The following is a 22569-nucleotide window of genomic DNA, read 5'->3' on the forward strand; positions in this document are numbered from 1 at the left end:
AATTAAAACATAGCCTCTTTCACTTTACAGTTTGCTATAGCCGCTATAGGTCCCTAAAAAAATACGTTTATATAAGTAACGAAAAACGTGTTATTAAATTATTATGAAATATAAGTTATCGGTGGGTAGCTCTACCGCATGCCTACATGGAATTTTGTATTAGAAATGTTTGTACGTACTTATATTATATTATATAGGTGCCTAACCAGTTATTATTTCATATTTTGTATTTAAATTTAATTTTCATCTCATTAAATCGGTTGTACTAAACAAACAGTTTCGTGTAATAACAAAAAAAAAATTATAATTATATTAAAAAATCAACTTTTCATTAAAATTATATCATAAAAAGTAACATATAATAATATAACGGTAAACACAAAGCAGACATGGGTTATTTAAAACACGTTTTGATTATTGCGAGCAGATTATCGGTATTCGATAATGCATAATAATATATTCTTGTTATGTAAAAATTGAGTATTACTCAGTCGGTTCACTTATTACTTATTCACGTCATTAGCACTTCCCTCCGCCACGCGCTTCACGTTATTTTGCTTTCCCTTTCAAAATCGTTTAATATTTCCTCCTGGTTCGGGTCCGACGACGTCGATCTATCGGAATGATGTTATTAATTTTTGTTTATGATTTGTTAATATTATATTCGGGTGTAAGCGTCCTATATACAACGATGCGTACAATATATTATAATATATAATATACATACATATATATTACTATTATTATGTATACCATAGTTTGTGTTAATATCGTTAATGTGGTAAATAACCATGGGAAAATAGTAAATACCCATGAACGCTTTAAGAAAATATGCCCTTGAATACCACAACTCTCGAGTATTTTAATCGTTCGCGATGAATGAAGAATAATATAATTTTTCGTGTGTGTGTGACGTGCTAACTATTCGTTCCTAATTAAACAGTGTAGTCGGTAAGTGCTTTTTATTCAATGCCGTGAACTTGAAATAAAATTATGGCTAAGTACTTAAGATTTTAAGAATATGGTTGAACACTGTAATTAATCAAACCTATTGTAATAGTAGCACCTATGATAGGTAGGTACGTATACCGAGACATGTACCTACCGTCTACCTCTATAGGTATAGGTACTGAAATCGAAATTTCGATGATCTGTCGAATAACATAATAAGTAAAAAATTAAAAAAGAAATCAAACAAGTAAAAAAATACATGCACCATATCCAACCATTTTTTTGTTTGCATTATATTATTTTTCATATAAAAATTATGAAATTAATTTGTTTTCCTTAGTTATTTTATGTTGAAATAAATTGAATTTAGATTACTAAAAATATGAACTTTTACGTAATCGATACATAACCTACATACCTATATACATCGGTAATAGTATGTAGGTAGGTAAATGCTATAGGTACATAATAATATATTATTTAAACGTTGTAATTTGTAGGTATATTATTTATAAAGTATGCAATGATTATACTTTATGCGTGGTTGTAATTTATGCCAGTCTTAAAATTAAAACTTTTATAGAAACATTAGAAATTATAGACTGTATTATAGACTGATATTATTAACTGTATCAGTTATAAAATTAATCATCCTTTCGCTTGAAAACATTTTTCTAAATGTAAAGTGTCCCAATTGATGAAAAATATTTATAAACAGTAGTTAAGTAAGTCAACAAATTATATGGATAAAAACAAAATATCATTTAAATAATAGGATAAAAGTATCGTTCCAATGGTAAAAATGTATACCTACCAATGGTAGTTAATCTAGCAGTCTATCCAGGGTGCGTAAACACACAATTTGTGTTAAATTTCGACCACAATATGAACCATTGATTTGAATCAACAGGTACATTAAATTATAATAAATAAAATCAATATTAAAATTATTGTAGCTGTAACAAGTAGTAACGAGTTAGACATATTAAACGAGTTTTAAATAAAACATTATAGCGTAGTAAAAAAAATGTCTTATTATGTAAATCAATTTGCATAATAACTACAGCTTTTATGTAATCAAAACAAACAAGAATAAAGTAACACAATTTGATAAATCTTGTAATGGCATAATATCAAACCTTTTTCAGGGGTTTGCATAAAAATAGATTTATTTTTATTCGTACGTTCTACTGGAATTCAACCAACGTAAACGTATTATGCATAGTGTTAAAATACGAAAACGTAAATATGTAAATTATTATTTAATTCATATTTAATCCAATGACTCGTATACACGCGACATGCATCGAAGAATTATTTAATCAGAAGTTGCAATGGTACTTGAATAAAAATGTGTTACATGCTCCTTTGACGTAATGACTGTCGAGAAATAGGTAGGTTACTTGTAAAATATGCAGTTCGTCTCACCGTTGACTTACAGGTAAAGTAGAAGTCAGATAATATGTTATCATGCGATTGAAATTTTTTTTCAAGTAAGTACTTCAAAATAAAATAAAAACGCCGTCGTTGGTAAATACAAAAGGCTTGTTATTATTGTAACGATTTTCTCGTACCCAATTACTACATATGTACGGGCGTGCGAAAAAAATTAAAAAATAAAATATATCACGGTGTTACTTACTTCTTTTGACGGTGTTTACACGGAAACGCGGTTTTCAGTTGCAGTGTCGATGTTATTAACGTCAACGCGCACTCGCAGCACTAGCACATTTCAAGCACGAGGACCGACGATGACTTAACAACGTATCACCTTGTTCCTAATGTGCGAGTTTAAAGCCACAGTGGATCTTTGGTACCGTAGAAGGGTCGGCGCGTGCCGGACTGGAGGGGAAACTGACCAATATGTAATAATAACACTATACGTATGTACGTACCTACCTACGTATGATACGCGCGGTGAAAGTAAATAATACATAATATAACACTGCTAGACGGGTATGAGAAAAAACCTAGTGTGCCCCATTAGCCAGCGATCGTATAGGTACGGAATATTGTACCCACATAACATACATAATATTGTGTATCGTACCTATATGCTGACGTATTTTAGATTAATTATTATTATGATGTGGGTAGGGGTAGGTCTATGAGTGCATTTTCAAATCGGTCGTTGTCCCGCTACCACGGCCGCCGCCACGCCGGTTCGACCCAATAATTTGTTTTTTTTTCCAATACTTTTACCGCTTCCGAAGGTCCTACACGACGCCGCGTATCAGCTGAAGCAAGTAGGCACCTACGTAAAAAGATATTATAATATTTTGGATTTTACACTACATTTCAGAGAGAGGGGGTGGGGGCATTTTTATCGTTTTACTCCGACAACGGACTTTACTATTCTTTCCACTCTCACACTGCACAGCACACGCACTAATAGGTGCCACCAGTATTGTACGTATTTTATTGCCAAACGTGTCACAAAACTCTCGAACGTGTATTAGCTCTTTGATCTGATTATATTGCTTAATCGTAACATAAAAAATGTTTAGTTAAATGTGTTTTGCCTGTTTTCTGTCTTGAGGGCAGTATCCGACGCAGCTGTAACGCGTGCCACCGATTTAATATGTAACATGACCGCGATGGTTGGTTTATTTATTTATTTATTCTACGACCAGTAGAAGACGTTATAAGTGCCAAAACGAGATATTCCAAAAATAAATCGTATCCTAAGAAAGCGTAAAAATACGATACCAAACACAGATACCTGTGTGACAAATGTATTGTCTGATTAGGATAGACCGTCAGAGTTTTTGAGTTATAATAATTTATAATATTGTCAAATTTGGGTAATTTGAACTTTTTTAACTCGAAATCGTTGATACCTTGAACTTTTTCCCGGGTATCTAGAATTTTTTTATAATTGTATTATCCTTGGACAATTCGAATTCTTGAATAACTCAAACTTTCTGGCCGGTCAAATCAACTTTGAGCTAACCACGTTCGACATGCGTGTATAAAAACAATGTAAGAAATACTAGCATGGCGAATTAAGTCGAATGGAATTTATGAAAAATGAGGGATTTAAAAATTTACCTGTTTAAAATCTTAAAATAAACAATTTTTATTACAAACATTATTATTATATTCCTTTCTTTGTATTTGTATTATGATTTTACTTAATAATTATTATAAATTTTAATGTTTAATCAGTAGGTTTTTCGAGTTTCAATTATGTAGTTATTACATTGATGATTGAATGTCTAATATATTTGTTGAAAGTTATTCCTGCGTCAGTTTGTCACAAGTTAGTAATTTGTACCATTTAGGCTTGTATAATAGAGAGTGTCTTATTATATCCCAAAGATTTGATAATCTTTAATCAATACTTTATAGAAATATTATTTCCAATCATCGGTTAACGCACTATATTATATTAATATAACTGATGATACATTAATACATTGTTCCCATAAATTCTGTCGTAATTGATAAATAAATATTAAATAAATGATTAACATTTTTTAAGTAAAACAAAGTTTTTGTTTAAATCAATACCCTTTTATTTTCAGATTGAACCGTAAACAGAGGAGGAGTAGTTTTTCCACGTTATATCGAGGTCAATAACCTATAAAATAAACTATAAATCTATTCACAATTGGAAAATAATATGATACACTTTGCAAAATAAACATTTGATATTTTTTAAGTAGACTTTTTGCGAAGAGTTTTTAATTCTATCAAAGCAAATATGACTTTTTACAAATGACATGCAAAATCATAAACATAAAATGATAATAATAATATTATATTGAATAGAAAACACAAAGTGGTTGGTTTGAGCAAGGAAATATGTCCACGGCGATTGCTAATCGTATAATCCTTGTCCGAGGTAGAAAATTCTTAATAGGTAATCAATAATTGCGCTTCGCTTGACCACGACATAATTACTATTATATATTATATAGGTATTTATAAAACTAAACAAATATTGTTTCTTCGTGTGATAATAATATAACATTATATAATATATATAATTAATATTGACCTGTTCCACAATGTTTAAATAGATAGGTCGCCTGAAGTTTCAGTATAGTCAAGTGCAACATAAGTCGATTGATATTTGTATTATTCTGTTTCAAATTCGTTTTGGAAGATCATTGGCCAAAGATTATAACCATACTATACCTAAGTGCACGTTTAATGAACGTTTATGGTACGTCATACGTCGTACATATATAGGGACATAGGCACATACGACTCTAATATTATGAGTACCTATTGGTATTTATTAGTTTTTATTATTATAAATCTTACTAGTTTTAAATGCTCCAACCCGGATACATTTTGACACTACTATATTATAATACTAAAACGATATAAGTCACCTCTACATTTAGTGTTATACTTCATAGTTCACATATGTAAGTCAATCATCATGTCTGTAATAAGCTTCGAGTAATGTAAGCAGTCTTTTATCGAAATATATAATTATATATTGACCTGTAACCCGTTTCGCGATGTTTAAATAGATCGGTCGCTGCAGTTGTGGTAGTCAAGTGCAACAATGAATTGATTTTTATATTCTTTTTTGAATTCGTTTCGGTAGACCATTGGCCACAGTCCCACAGATTATACTCATAGTATGCCTACGCGTTTAAGGTAGGTCGTAGGTATATATAGTCACATAAAACAACTCTAATATTAATTGGTTTTTATTATTATAAAACTTAGCAGTTTGGAACATTGACAATTGCCATTACACTACTGTATAATACTAAAAATGTATAGTTACCTATTTATTTTGTGTTATACTTCGTATACATCAATCGTCCTGTCCGGAGTAAACCTCAAGTAATATAGGTATTTTTGTAATCTTGTATTGAAAATTTAAATAGTTAATTTAATTTGTATCGTTTTTGTTACGGCATATTATATTCAATTTTGGTATTACGAAATTAATTGGATTAGGTACCTACTGCGTTAGCGTGAATATTTTGCCCTTTCGAGGGTGTCAAATATTATTTACCTAGGTAGGTATAAAAATAAACAAATATAAATAATTTTTTACAAAATATACTTTTGTAAGTAACTAGATGGATAGCAATAATAACAATTAGTATTACAGCCTACAGGTATAATAATAAGCCAATAAGGATAAACGATATTAATTTGTATTTGAAAATCAAACACGTACAAGTACCTATATATACATACAAACACAACGTGATATACATTTGAAAAATATTATTTCACTTCATATTTTTCACTTTTAATGTGCCTAGCTATATCACGAAAATGAACGTCGAGGTTACGTTTTATAAGTTTAATATACACGCTTTGGCTTACGTAGCCTTCCCCGGAGTTCCGTGTCTTTTAGATTAATAATATTATAACATATTGCAAGACTTCATTGCGGGATCTACAAGCTGAGGGAAACGAATAAAAAATTAAACAAATTTCTTGTGGTGAAACGGTTTTTTTATACTATTATAGCTAGTTTTTTTTTGTTTTACATCACTTACTAAATTTTATAAAAATCGTTTTAATTGAACAAGTTTTAAAACAAAAATTACTTGTCCAGCCTTGAATAAATGATAATTTATATTTATTAAGACTAGCCACGGCTGTTAGGATGGTACTATATTAAATGAGGTATACTTAATAAAATGGTTACACACTTACACATATAAATTTAAACATAAATTATTCAAGATTAAATCCATGTGAATTACTGAATAAGGTACACTGCAGTATACCTATAATAATACATTAATACACGTTTAAAATATTAAATTTTATTATACAGATATACAGTTTAGTTTTAAGAATATAAAATAAATTATCAATTATATATTTTCTAGGATTACCTTACCTTTCTTTAAATATACCTACTTCATGTATGTGTGAACAGTTTTTGAAAATAATTTTGTATTAGCATTTTAATTCTTAAGTAAAATAATAGATTTACATACCTTTATGAGAATGTATATTTTTTATTTCAGAAAAGTATCTACTATTAGATTTTTACATTTATATAAATTAGAAAGATAATGCGGCGGAAATAAATGTTATTATATAAACACTTACGACTTACCTACCTACCTATAATTATAAATTTATAATTTTGTAAATTACACAAAAACTAAACTTCAAAAAATGCTTTAAAAAAAAAAAATCATTTTATTTTAACTTAAAACGCTAATAAAAAAGTATTATGAATTATTACGGCTTGCAAACGTTATTAAATGTTCTATTTGACAAAAAAGGTTGACATTTTTAAACGTAATTATAACGAAATATGATAAACAAATATAATTAAATACCACATAACAAAACATAACGAATAATAATATATATTATATTATACCATTAAACAAAACATAAAGCAAAACGTAATCTATAGAATATCATCAAACGAAAAATAATGCAAAATGAAATAATTTTTAAGTTATAATATTGGTTTCAAAGAAATATTAAATATTTAATGTGATTTGTTTTTGTCTTAGCAAAAAACCTAAGAATTTATAAAATATTCCATATCCGGGACATTCCCCGCATTAGCATTAAATGTTGGGTAAAAAAACGTTTCAATTTTAAATAACGGTAAACACAAAATGTTTACTTTAAACGTATTAATTCTAAATAACAATAAACGCAAAAACTGTGTAACGTTTTAACCATAAATTAAATAAAACAATTTTTTTTAAATACTAGCGCAGATTGACGCTTAATTTGTTTAATAATTCTAGAAATAACAACTTCATGGAACCTTTTATTAAATTGGTGAGCTTGACAAACCAAAAATTTTTATTGAGAAAAATTGAATATAGAAAATTTTACATGTCTATAAATAATATATAGTTCCAAAATCATTTTTGGAGTAATTCTTACGAAATTGGTATACCCCTATGCTGCGGTTATGCAAAACAAAAAAGTTCCAAAATAATTAAAATATTTTGAATTATACTATATTTTTATTATATTATGTTATATATGTTTAAATAGAAAATACTAATGTAAATATTTTTTGAAAACTTCAAGTATCTATTGTTATTCATTTTTAAGTTACCTACAAATGGCTACAACAAAATAAAAATGATTTTTTTTATGATTATTCGTAAAAATTCCAATTTTTATCTAATTTTTTTTTCTCAATTATTAAAATAAGTAGGTACTTACTAAGAATTTACTACTTTTGATTCCTTAAAATACCAATTAGATTCTCTTTTTTACCTGGAAAGTGAAAATTTATTGATGTTGGAAATATAAATATTTTAAATTTTTACTTCTCCAATATGCGATGACAGCCCACATAGCAAAAAAACATATCGGTCCAAACATACTAGAATATAAGATAGTAAAGATATTATATTTTTTCTTATGATTTTAAAAAAAATGTTTCATAAACGTATTTTTCAAGAATATAATTGCTTAAAATTTAAAGAAACAACAAATAAGGTATCTCGATGTCTAGATATGTCGAAAAATAATTGTATCTAAAGATAATATGTAAAACGTCCGAATAGTATGATGTTTGTACCTGTAAAATTGTTTGATTTCTAGCAATAAGCTTTTTTAAATTTAATATTATCATCATGACCTATGAACTATGATACATTTAGGTATATGAATATATCTTAGTTCGTAATTATTATAATATATCGACCAATTTTGTTTTGATAATATAATATACATTTATAGGTAGGTACTATACCTACCTATACCTACTCTACTATTCGAATGTTTAAATAATAGAGTAACAACCGGTAATAATTTACACCATAAAATGAGGGACGGTGGGGTGCAGTGTATAGTATAATATGTGATAGGTACCCATCATCATCTCACAATCGAAAAGAGGTACCTACATATATAAGTATAGTTGTAAAAAGCGTTTAAATCATTAGAAGCGTGAATTTCCGGGTACAGTCTAACTCTATGGAACTAAGATGATGATTTGTTATAGTTATATTGTTATGTCAGAGAAATACGCTAGAAAATAATAATCATTCGACTAAACAGTCTGTGGGCAATCAACTGACGAACTGGTGAAATTTTTCCTAGATGATTCGTTTATAGTACCTACATATATACATAATAAGGTATATTATGCTAAATTATAGCCGTTATTATATATATATATTTTATACAGCTTGTGTAGAGATATTAGGCATCGTTTAAAAAGAAAATAAAACGCTTAAATTTCCGTTGTAACTTGTAATTAATTGAATGTAATGTATGCTTGAAAGTTATATACCTGCCACTTTACCCTCTTAACTATTTTGATTAAAATTGACCGATACGTCTTATAAACGCATATGGTATAGGTAGCTTCTTTCGGTGATATCCTTATCGATTAACGACTTAGTTTTTTAAACTTTTTTTCTGTATGCGATGGTTTTTTTCAATAAGAGCGTTACTCAGTTCCACCGAAAGTATACCTTTTTCCCACTAATACTTGTTGCTATAAAATTCTCATTGATATACCAAAACATTTTCTATTGGATTAAAGAAATAACTATACATATACTGTGTACTGTACGTATATATTTTAATTATTTAAATTTCTAAGACAACAATATTTATGAGGGATCTTTTATTACATTTTAAACTTTTTAGTCGAGCCTAAAATTGTTTATCAACACTTAAAAACAACTTTCTTATCATAAAATATATTGAAGCATTTTAACTAATCCAAAAGAGCATGACAAACACACCAATGTATGATCAATAGTTAAAAAATTGGATGGTTTTTAACAGAAATGGCTTAAGTCCAAAAATGATACTTTTCAGGAGACACAAAAAACATTATAACTTTGTAAATTTTAATGTTTTTAAATTTTGTATTCATAATCATGTTTAATATATAGGTGTATAATATATATATATAAGCGTTTTGTTATTTTACTATTAAATATATTTTAGTATTTATTTATTTTCTTCAAATTCTAATGACTTATGACCTATTGCATATTATACCTGTTTGACTTGAGCCCTTTCGCATCATGACTTAAGACCTATTGCAAGTAATTTTATAAGACTTATGCCCTTTCTCATTAAAATAAGTTATAATTAGTGACTTAGGCCTTTTCTCATAAAAAAAAATGCTGTATTATGACGTATTACCATACGCATTATATTTTATCTCGTTAATCAAATCTCACATGGCATCTACAGTGGTACCATTCAGCGCGGCTTGAAATTTCACACAGAATTAATGTATAAACTGAAAATGTCCAAAAATGACTTAAGCCCTTTCTCTTAAGAACCGTTCAATTTTGTTTTACAGGATTATGTGCTATGTGCTGGACAAAATAGTGGAATTTATGTCAATTTTAAAAATCCGTAATCACTAATATTAATGCAGCGTAATATACGTATTATTTTATATTTATTAGAATATTTAACAACTTTTGTGGGCGCTAATGCCTTACTTTACTTCCAACTATTTTGAAAAAATGATCTGTTAAAATTAAAATTGGAAGCACTCATTTGATGAAAATAAGTTTGTATCGCTATATGACACTCATTAAATGGCATAAAATAAATAAGAGTTTTAGTAGGTTTAGGTTTTTTTTTAAGTATTGTGGTATTGTATTTCATAAATTATGTTTTTTTAAGACAATCGTATGGCGTAGTTTTGTAATTCTTATATATATTCATACATTTTATAAAAATACGCCAATAACTTTGAGAATTACTTTAACTATAACAAAATAACTAATTTAAGTTAAAATTATTTATAATCAGAAGTAAGTACCAAATTAAGTTGTTTTTTTAAAGATTTTATACTATAATTTATTTTTGTAACTTATTTTTTATTTAACTATTGAATCGATAACTTATAAATTATATTTAAACTTTTTAACTACTCATGGTGTAGTACCTCCGCTGGGAGGTACTAATCTGCGTTTTATTTTTATTTTAACATATATTTACCATCAATTATTCTTATTGTTCTCTTTTTTGTAATAGATTAAATGAAAGCTTATGAACCAAAAAAAACTTTTTAAATAAGTACCTAGCTTTGGACTTTTATGCAATCCAAGCAAAATATGTACAATATAACAATTAACTATACTTGGCATGAAGATTTTCAACAACAAACTGAAGGATGTTGTCGGTTTTTAGATGATCGTAAGTACGAGTTCCAAATATAGGAAACGTAACAGTTTAATTATATGTTTATATCTAACAACAAATAAAAAATATATATTTCCGACAACTTCTCGTTGCACAATTGTTTTTAAAACGTTGAAATACATATGGGTTTCGAAAGTTGTTGGTGAGTGGTAAATAAGTGCATTTGTTATAAATACGCGACTTGTTACACCGACGACTCTTTTATACCGCCCCTTTTTTTTTTTCGAAACAAAAGCAGTACTAGCTATCTAACAATTGTATGACCTTTGTTGTGTTATTTTCAATGCTTTCAATGTTGCTATAGGTAATATCTAATCAGTTGACAAAGAAAAACTCATCGAAAAATAGATTCATTTTGTAAAATATATATCAATAATATAATAATTTAATTTACGAGCGCTTATTGTATAATATAGGTAACAATATAATAATATATATTATCCTGTAGATACGGACTGTGGTCATTGGATAGTCAATGGTTATTGTTCTATTTTGTTAACACGCCTATAGTACCTACATAATTTATGTTTCTCTTTCTTGTCTCCACTTATTTTATAACATTTAACTAACCTGTATCTTTGAAAAACCAGTATTTTATATTGCAATATATAATATGTGTAATGATTGAAATGTAATAATAATAATAATTTATGTTTCTTAATCTCGATAGAAAAAATAAATAAATTCCTTATCAAATTATTGAAACTTACATTAACTCCTCCCACACAAATGCCTCTCTCTGGAATTCGTTAAAACTACCACTGTGTATCTCGTCATGCTTGTGTAAAAATTGCACAATAACTTGCTTCTATAATAATTAGTAAGTACCTAATACATTTTAATCGATTTTTAATTATGTGTTTGTTCTACATTTAACAGGTTTATTAAAACAAACAATGTCGTATTTATATTGATCTAATTACTTATAACTTTTCATATTGAATTACAATGAATTCATTTTTAATTTTGGTAGTTTTGAAATTTTAGGCAAATACTTATTTTATTTAAATTAAAAAATATGATGTATAAAATGATTAGAATAATATATTCAATTAAAATAGTCTTAAAAAAATGTAAAGCTTTTTTAATTGATGATCGCACCAAAATGATTATAATGATCCAACAAAAATAAATTAGTTATTATAATTATATAATATAAGCGTATTAAATATAAATTATTTTCATAATTAGTATAATCAGAATTATGCAGCTTAAATATAACCAGTATTTACTTAATATTAGTTATTATACATTTATTAAGTACTGTCGTATATTGCAGACAGTCGTCAAAATAATATTATTTTATATATATGTAATATAGGTGGGAATATTTCAAATTGTAAATTATTGACATAGGTCAGGCCAGTGAAGCAATAATGTGCTGAGGCGACAATAATATTTTCTATATAACACCGCCGTACGTGCAGGCACGGCCCCCCCGTTGTCGCTGAGTGATTCGGCGAGGACGTAGCTACGACGTGCGTGTGAAACGCCGATCGTAGTACGGGCTAGGCGATCTGAATTTGCTAAGTGTTTTATTTATGTTTGTTTTAAATACAATAAAAGTGTTTCCGACCTGAAAACCCGAGTTAAACATTATTTTAGTCATTCTTACGTTCTTACCTTTTATAGGAACAGCGCCGGGATATACGTACTATGTGTCAATGAAGTTTTATTAAACTGAATAGTGCCAAGGTATATGTAATCTTTGAGTCATTTCAACTAGATAGGAACGAACTAAGAATTGACAAGCGCCTACCATCGTACCTCAACGAGTTAACAGTGCCATTCTAATTAACTTTAGAGAGTGTCATTAACTAGAGAATACGAGGGTAAGGCGATAGTTGGTTTACCGCGTATTGGCTAATACGGGTGATACCACAGAGTGGCGCCCAACGGGGTTCTTATTCACGGGCGGAGACATTTTTTTTTTGTGCGTGTGCCCTGGTACCTCAACCTTGGCACGTTTAATTTTTCGAAGTGTTTATGTACGAGAAGTACAACAGTTTTTACGTGTGGTCTGGGAAAAATTCCCTTGGCACACCAATTTTTTGTACAAGTGAAGTACGACAATTGTGTACGTTTTGGGTAGTAAAACCCGGAGCAAGTTTAGTGTTTTTACCTGTTAAAGTAAAATATACTTTTTGTGTGTGTTTTGGGGTGCAGTAGTAACCCAGAACGCAATTTTGTGCGTGTGTATACCGAGTGAGTAACACATACGCGTTCGATAAATTTTTCTTACGGAAAAAGCAACGCTTGTACCTCGTGAGTACACCAATATATAATTTTTTGTTTTTTTTTTGTACAAGTGAAGTGCGACTAATTGTATATTTCTGGTAGTGTAACCGGGAGCAAATTTTTAGTGCTTTACAAGTTAAAATAACAGTTATAAGAGTTTTGGGTACAGTAGAAACCCAGAACGCAATTGTGTGCGTGTATACCGATTAACTAACAAATACGCGTTCGATTTTTGTCTTACCGACAAGACAACGTTTGTGCCGCGTGAGTACAATTTTGCTAACCGTGCGTCTACACATATACGCCAAGGTGAGCAATGTTTTGTAATATACTTAAATATTAATATTAGGATTGTAGATTAGTTTTTTTAATAATTTAAATAATTTTTATTTTAATTTTCGTTCGCCCTTTAAAATTGTATTTAGTTTATTTCAAAAAAAATATATTTTAATTTTAATTCTTAAATTATTCAAAAATTAAGTAGTTATTGTTAAGTATAAATATATTAATAAAAATCAACTTCTTTCATTACAAAATTTTTCTTTAATTCAATTAAATCTTAATATGATATGAATGACGAAGAGCTTATAGCCTTAGGTTCGAAAATTACTAAATTAACAGATATTTATTCACACAAAAAATCAGAACTTATTGAACTATGCAAATCTAAACAATTAAAAAGCGTAGGAACCGTAGATAATCTAAGGGCTAGATTATCAAAATATTATAAAGGGATCACAGAATTAGACGACATTGAAGAAACCTTAAGCGAATTACAAAAACACGAAGTTCAAGAAAATTCAATAAAAGATAAAATCGACATTAAAGATTTACTCATACAAAGTAACTTAAGTGATTCAAGTCCGGAAACAAGTAATAGTACAAAAAATAAATCAATTACTAACGACATTAAAAATATAGCTAACGATTTAGAAATTAACGCAAATAAATTAATAATTCAGGCAGACAAAATTTTAGACACTAGTAATACTTTATATCAAAATAATTTAGAGCAAACCTCTGACAATAATTATAATAATTTAATAAACTTAAATCCTAACGAACCATCAAAAAAAGAACACATATACGAAGATATCGAAAGTCCAATTAAAACTGAATCGAACTTAAATACCACCTTCTTTAGCAACTCACAATTTGTAATAGAAAACACACCTGAAAAACAAAATAATTTAAAAAATAAAAATCCAAAACACAAAATGGAAAAAATGATAATTAAACCAGATAGTTTTTCCGGACAAGGAGACATCAAAACATTTCTTAGACAGTACGAAAAAGCAGCACAAATAAACAATTGGGACGACAGTGAAAAAATGAAATTCTTATCAATATTTCTGAAAGATACTGCCAACAAATTTTTACAAAACTTGGAAAACAAAGGAAGAAACTGGTCATGGGAAAATCTAAAAAGTGAGTTCATAAACGAATTTCAACCAATAGGATACTCTATAATACTGAAAGACAAATTAGAAAATAGGAAACAAAACGACTTAGAGTCAATTTCTAGTTTTGTTACAGAAATAGAATATTTATGTAGTCAAGTAGACAAGGATATGAAAGAGGAAGATATTTGTGTTTACATACTAAAAGGTATAAGGGAACCTATATTACACGCAATTTCACTTCACGACAACAGTAACTTAAAAAAGTTAAAAGAAAATTTAAAAAAATATGAACTAATGCAATTTAGAATCAATTCAAGAAGCTCAGGACTTAGCGAATACACAGAAATTTTGAACAAACAAGTAATGCAATTAAATACCGAAACAAAAGACAGCAACCAAGAAATTAAACGTTTAAATACAAAATTAGAAGGAATAGACAGTTATTACAAAAACAAAATTGATCAACTATGTACCGAAATGAACAATTTAAAAAAATACGACAAGACAGTAAATTTTGAAGATAGATCACGCAACAGAGACAAAAGTCCATATCCACACAAATCAGATTACAAAGGCAGGAACAATTATAGGGAAAAAGGTCCTTATCCCGATAGGTACAACGACTATAAGTTCAGAGAAAATAGTAAAGATAGATATAATAACCATAAATACAGAGATAACAGCAGAGAAATTAGCAATAATAGAGATAGGTCTTATTCAAGGGATAGGGAAAACTCCTACGACAGGTCCAGAGATACAAGCAGAAATAGATATAACAACAGAAATCGTGGAGATGACGCAAATAGGAAACAGCACAGTAGGGACAACAGCAGAGAAAGATACTCAACACCGGAAAAATTTAATGGAAGAGAAAACATAATATGCTACAAATGCAATGAAAAAGGACATTATGCAAACGATTGCAATTTTTCAAAAAACGAATAGCACCCGAGTTAAGAGAAAAATCGGAATATCTACCTCGGGGAACAAATAATATTAATTTAAAAATCGACACCTCTAAATTTAACAGAGAAAAAAAAATTGAAAAAAATAATTATATTCATTTTGTAGAAAATTGGTACAAATCAAAAAATTCAAATAAACTAATAACTAATGAAGTAAACGACGATGACGAAAAAGCTGTAGAAAACATCGTAACAATAAGTAGTTTAAACCCACTAAACGAATTTCAAAAATTCCTACTCAGCAATAACGATAGAACCGACTTCCTATGCGATTACAGTGAACAGACGGTAAATATTTTATCATTACGAAATGATATCGCAATCGGCCATTGCACAAGTCAATGCTTTACTATGTCGAAGGGGATCGCATTACAATTTAGAAATAAATTTAACAACGTTCAAAATTTAATAGACCAAAGAAAAAAAATAACCGAAATTGCTTATTTGAAAAACGGAAGACAATGGGTTCTATATCTAATAACAAAAAATGAATATTACGACAAACCAGCGTACACTAACATTTTTAGAACACTAGCTAACACTAGGAAATTTTGTATTGAGAATAATATTACTACTTTAGCTTTACCCAAAATCTGCACTGGACGAGACAAAAAGGATTGGAAAGTTATTTCTACTATGATTAAGTTTATTTTTCAAGACACGCAAATAAAAATTTTAATATGCCTACTACCAAACAATGACGATGAAAAACAAAATAAATATTTTAAAAACAATGGTTCACAAACTAGTAATATAATCACGTTAGGGAAAAATTTCAATAACACAATCAACGATAAATTAAAAAATGAAATCTCACAAATCGCGGGTTCATTCATAAAAACGGAAAATGTACCCGGAGACGGTGACTGTGGTGCCCACGCACTACGAATATGTCTTAAACAACATGGTATATATAGAAAGACAGTAGAATTATTAAATATGCTCGGCATTCCTAATTGCAAATCTGGCTACTATCTTAAAGATGACGATCTAGCGTTTATCTGTGACCAATTCAATTTCAACTTATATTTAATACACGAAAATTCCGAATATACAAATGCCATAATTTACTGGAAATTAAATAGGAAAAATATAGGGATATTCAATAAAAATTGCCATTGGACACCAGGAATCATAACAGAAACATATAACCCTCGTCAATTCAATAACATAACAATAAACACAGTTTTTCCCAACTTTAATACTATAGAAGAAAATGTAGACCATTTCTTACACGAATGTTTCGATCGCTTAAAATTATCCCAACAAAACACTATAGAGAAAAATAAAACCAACAATAATTTTAAAACAGACAAATCCACAATATGGTACTCAAAATTTTGTCAAGACTGCGAATATTTGTCCACATCCAAGGACATACTAGACGACCAAGATGACAGAGAACAGTATTGGAGCGAGGGGGGAAACGTTATGTTTTGCGAAATATGCGGAAACTACATAAGGGAATATCGGAACCGGCCTATACAAGAAGACGAGAAAGCCATAGAAACCAAAAACCAGCTTATTCAACACAAAAATGAAATCAAAATCAACAATCAAAATATAAGCGTAGATTCAGATACTGAACGAAAACAAAGAGTGCTATCCATAAAAATAAAATTAGACGGTAACGAACAAAATGCAATTATAGACACAGGCTCAAATATATCATGTATAGATTATTCCCTAGTAAAAAATAAACAAGTCACAAAACCCAAAGAACAAATGACTATAACAGGCGCTGGCAACAACGAACTGATACAAATAGGAACAACAGAATTAATAATTACAGTCAACACACGCCAATATCAAATCAAAGTATACGTCGTTGAAGGACTAAATTGTAAATTACTATTAGGAAACGATTTTAATATTAGATACAACCTAATAGTCGATTTTAAAAATAAAAACATACAAATCGATAATAATTCTATAAAAATGGACGAAATATGGTACGAACATAATGTAAATCACAACTTAAACATTTATACAACTGAAAGCATCACAAGTGCAACCAACATTAATAAAAATAAAATTAAAATTATATCTAACGAAAATATTACCATAGCTCCAAAGACTAGGTCAAAATTAAAAGTGTCCACAAAAATGCAAGACAAGCAAATACAATATATAATAAAACCAACTGAGCGCCTACAAAATAATAAAAAAATAACTTTAGAAACTACATTATTAAATAATGATGACGAAGTCATATTATACAATTTCTCCAATACCTATAGTAATATACCAAGAAACATGGTTATAGCAATTGCCACTGAATTAAATACGATTAAACGCGATAAATACGAAATAAAAAATATTAATTCAGACAATAAAATTATTAATAAAGAAAAAATAATAGTAACAAAAATAACAGAAGTAACGGATAAACAAGGTACAATAATACAAATACCTAACGAACTTAGCTATGAACAACGTATAAAGACACAAACACTAATAAACAAATTCAAGCGTTTATTCACCTCAGACCCTTTAGACTTAGGATGCGCACAAGTAGAACCATGTGAAATTAAATTTAAAACAGACAAATCGACATTTCAACCACCGTAATTAATTAAAGAAATCCGGGAAGGTTTCGAAAATCTTATAAATTTTATCAAGTCCCTTGAATAATTTTTCTGAATATTACTTTAAACAAAAACACAAGATTTAATATAACTGTACAAATGTAACTTTCCTCAATATTTTATAACATGTAATACCTTTTACCTACCACTCAACAAGCCACCGTCGGAGACCAGCAGACCGCTCCGGCCGCCAACGTTCTTTCATTCAATTTCTACGGATTCATCATCAACCATCATTCTCCATTACGTTCCGGACATGCAAATTGCAACACTGTCCACGACGAAAAATTTTCACGCAACCACACTAACCTCGTGTTTGGTATCATCTTTTAACCGTTTTCACGACACTGGATTTTCATTTCGGTTGTTGTGTACGACTATATGATGAGGACACCGCCATGGGCCACCGATGGCCGAAAGGCCAATCCACTGTACACAGTGTACACTACCACTTTAAGTCAACTTCTCGAGCCGGCTGTCACCCACGTTAAGGTTATATAATATATATATATATGTTTGCATTATATAATGATTTTAAATCAACGAACAAATTTAATTTAACTACCTTAAAAATTTAATATTTCTACCTTTAATATTCCTCCAGAATTTTATATATAATACCCCTTTTAAGAACAAATATGTAATTTAGCACCAGATTAGTAAAATCAATAGCAAGACATTAGCAGATTTTATACTAACTAAACTATTGTAATATTATAATAAAACAAATTACATTTAAGGAAAAATAATAAAATATTAAAAACCTGTTACAAAAGTAAAAAAAAAACAAAAAAATAGAATGTATTTTCAGCATAATCAAAAATTCACGAGTCAACGAGTAGCAAAAATCTTCTGAGACAAAGGGAGAATATAATATTTTCAAAGTAGACAATAAGCATTAAACCAAAAATTATAGAAACAACAGCAAATAAAATTGTTCCATACGAAGACACGAAAAAGACACAGTCCAAACAGAAATTTGAAAAGCAGAAATATAGATATAAGAATAAAAATTACAAATCAAATTCGACAAAACGAAAATAAGCAAGATAATATTCAAATACTTACCTTATGAAATACAAGAAGAGAAGAAGAATTAACTACCACAGAATCAAAGAATGAAATACCATAGAAAAACAACGAAAATTTATTGCTATTTGTCGAAATAAAAATATTATACTTCAAACTGTGAACAATCTCTAAGAAAACATTTTTCCACAAAAGGACCAATCAATACATTTTTATAATCTTATATTCATATATTTATTTTTTTTTTTTTTTTAGGCACGCATTATATAATTAATTATTAAATAGTAAGATTAAATTAACATTTAAGCATAATTTTATAGTCAACGACGCGAATAGGCTGAGACAGTAACCTAGTAATTATATAAGTTTAGTATTTAATTTTGTAATAAGACATTTTTATGTAGCAATAGCATTAAAAAAATGAGGGCATTTTTTCCAAAAAACAACGGGGACTGTCGTATATTGCAGACAGTCGTCAAAATAATATTATTTTATATATATGTAATATAGGTGGGAATATTTCAAATTGTAAATTATTGACATAGGTCAGGCCAGTGAAGCAATAATGTGCTGAGGCGACAATAATATTTTCTATATAACACCGCCGTACGTGCAGGCACGGCCCCCCCGTTGTCGCTGAGTGATTCGGCGAGGACGTAGCTACGACGTGCGTGTGAAACGCCGATCGTAGTACGGGCTAGGCGATCTGAATTTGCTAAGTGTTTTATTTATGTTTGTTTTAAATACAATAAAAGTGTTTCCGACCTGAAAACCCGAGTTAAACATTATTTTAGTCATTCTTACGTTCTTACCTTTTATAGGAACAGCGCCGGGATATACGTACTATGTGTCAATGAAGTTTTATTAAACTGAATAGTGCCAAGGTATATGTAATCTTTGAGTCATTTCAACTAGATAGGAACGAACTAAGAATTGACAAGCGCCTACCATCGTACCTCAACGAGTTAACAGTGCCATTCTAATTAACTTTAGAGAGTGTCATTAACTAGAGAATACGAGGGTAAGGCGATAGTTGGTTTACCGCGTATTGGCTAATACGGGTGATACCACAGTACTAATGATTATAAATACTTTTATTAAATGTAGTATTTGCAATAAATAATAATACTATCACGATAGTTATACAATTTATTCTTATATTTATTTTGTGATAGGTATAGGTCTGTAATAGGTACCTAGCGGCTAGCAAACTCAGGTTCTGAACAGATGAATAACTTAGTTTTACTTTTACTGTATAAAATGAACATTTAATCAGACCTGCAGTTTTACAAAACATTTATATTAACAATTGTCAATTTCTATACAACATAAAACATCAACATATGCCTAATAATATCTAAATATTTGACTCTTTTAGCTGTTTATAGATATTTTAAATGTTGGACATTTTTTTATTTATGTTGATAAATTGTTTGTTTCTAGTTCAAAAAACTTGATCAATTGATACAAGGCTCCTAATAAGTTGATTATATTGTAAATAAAAAACATTGAAAACACATACTCATTTTTTTTTTTATATAGGCATTTGAAGTTAAGGTTCTTACAAAATTGGATATTTATATGAAAAATAACAATTTTTACGCTGACGATTTTAGTTATTTAGTTGTAATTCAAATAATAGGCCATTACGTAAATTATTACTTATTGCAGGTATACACAATGGAATTATCAAAATACTTGTACTAATTTTAAGCCATAAACCACAAATGGCACTAACCTATTCACATTGTTATACGGTACGTCAGTAATCAATATTGGCTTATAATAATAGTTGATAACAATAATATATGATATAATGTTATAATAAATAATAATGTAATATTGCGATGTTTTTGACAAAAATTTGTTTCACCTACTGTAGCTCTACGGTACGTATACAATTATTAACGGTAATATTTATATGTATTATATAATATCCTTAGAAATAGAGACTGATACCGTTTCGGCTCAGAATAGTTTTTTGTATAAGTAGGTACAAACTACAATGTTATACTATTATCGTTGAATTTAAATACAACATATCAATGACTAAGTACACTTGAAACCTAGCAGAGATTACTTATACTGGAAAGCTGGTTCCCTGTTTTTTTTTATATACCTACCTATGTAAATGCCAATGTAAAATTTGTAGATCCAATTTCATAGTTATAAACTGTTAAAAAATATATAAATAATTATTTATTAATCGTCGTACGAATACCACTGCAACACTTTTCAGGAACTATATTTGTAGGTCAATGATTATAATATGTATTGCTCATTGTTGTACCTACGTATAGCCATGCCACTAAAATATTTTATGTATTATTTCTACAGCATATTGTATTTACGTATTAAATCACATAATATATATGTATATAATTGTTGTGCATTAGCAGCCAATCCGTTTATATTATATTACATATACGCATAAGTTACCATTTAGGCATACATTTTTAGTGATAACTCATAAACCAATTTAGCATAACATAAAACTAAATAGAAATATTTGATATTTTTGCGAAGTATTAGCGACGAGGGTAGCTGGCAATATTGACGGGATCAAAGACTCGGGATCTTTTTTACATACCTAATAACACTATACAGTAACTTGTTAACTTACAACGTTTTCAATTTCTTGCTGGACTCCATGTAGGATAATATTATTATGATACTGCGATCAGCAATGCTGTCAGCGTGGTGTGGATTGATTTGTTTAACATTTATTACTATCATATTATATTTTAACGATCGCGGCGCGTTAGCTGTAGGTACCTAACTGGAAAACCGCTCAGACACAAAACAATATTACCTCATGTAATGGCTGCACAAGCGTCTTAACCGGAGTGTCGAATTCAACTTTACTATTATATCGTAGTTGTTTCAGTATTAATGTTAATGGCATATTGGATCACGGCCACGCGATATAGTTTAAAACCGTATATACTTAATATTTTAAATACCAAGTGAACCTCCAAAAACAATTAATATAGAACTGTAATGTCGGTTTAAACATATTAACAGAATTGTATACTGCACAGTGCATAGTACCTATGTAGGTTAACCGCCACGATATCTATATAATAACGTACCTATAATATTGTATATTATTGACACAGCCGTTTTCGATGAAAATGTAGTCAAATGACCGTTGGGACTTACTTGCATCAATCCGCTTTCTCATCATGACTGTTTGACATTGTTCGCCTACATTACACTGCCTATGGATTAGATGTACTAATCAGTATCCAACCAAGGCTTTGTCTCTGACCAAATCAAAACAATCACGCGTGG

At 29.1% G+C, this 22569-nt stretch overlaps 1 protein-coding gene across 1 annotated transcript in view; it reads right to left on the reverse strand.

The window, feature by feature from the left end:
* Positions 1-2756, reverse strand: part of LOC132932508 (uncharacterized) — a 38495-nt gene extending 35739 nt beyond the window's left edge. Inside the window, exon 1 of the mRNA XM_060998897.1 lies at positions 2594-2756. The gene's annotated coding sequence lies outside the window, so the exon portion shown is untranslated. The remainder of the gene's footprint in view (positions 1-2593) is intronic.
* Between the last annotated feature and the right edge of the window lie 19813 nt (positions 2757-22569).

Source organism: Metopolophium dirhodum, chromosome 1 (genome assembly GCF_019925205.1).
Source record: "Metopolophium dirhodum isolate CAU chromosome 1, ASM1992520v1, whole genome shotgun sequence".
In the NCBI taxonomy this organism is placed as follows: domain Eukaryota; kingdom Metazoa; phylum Arthropoda; class Insecta; order Hemiptera; family Aphididae; genus Metopolophium; species Metopolophium dirhodum.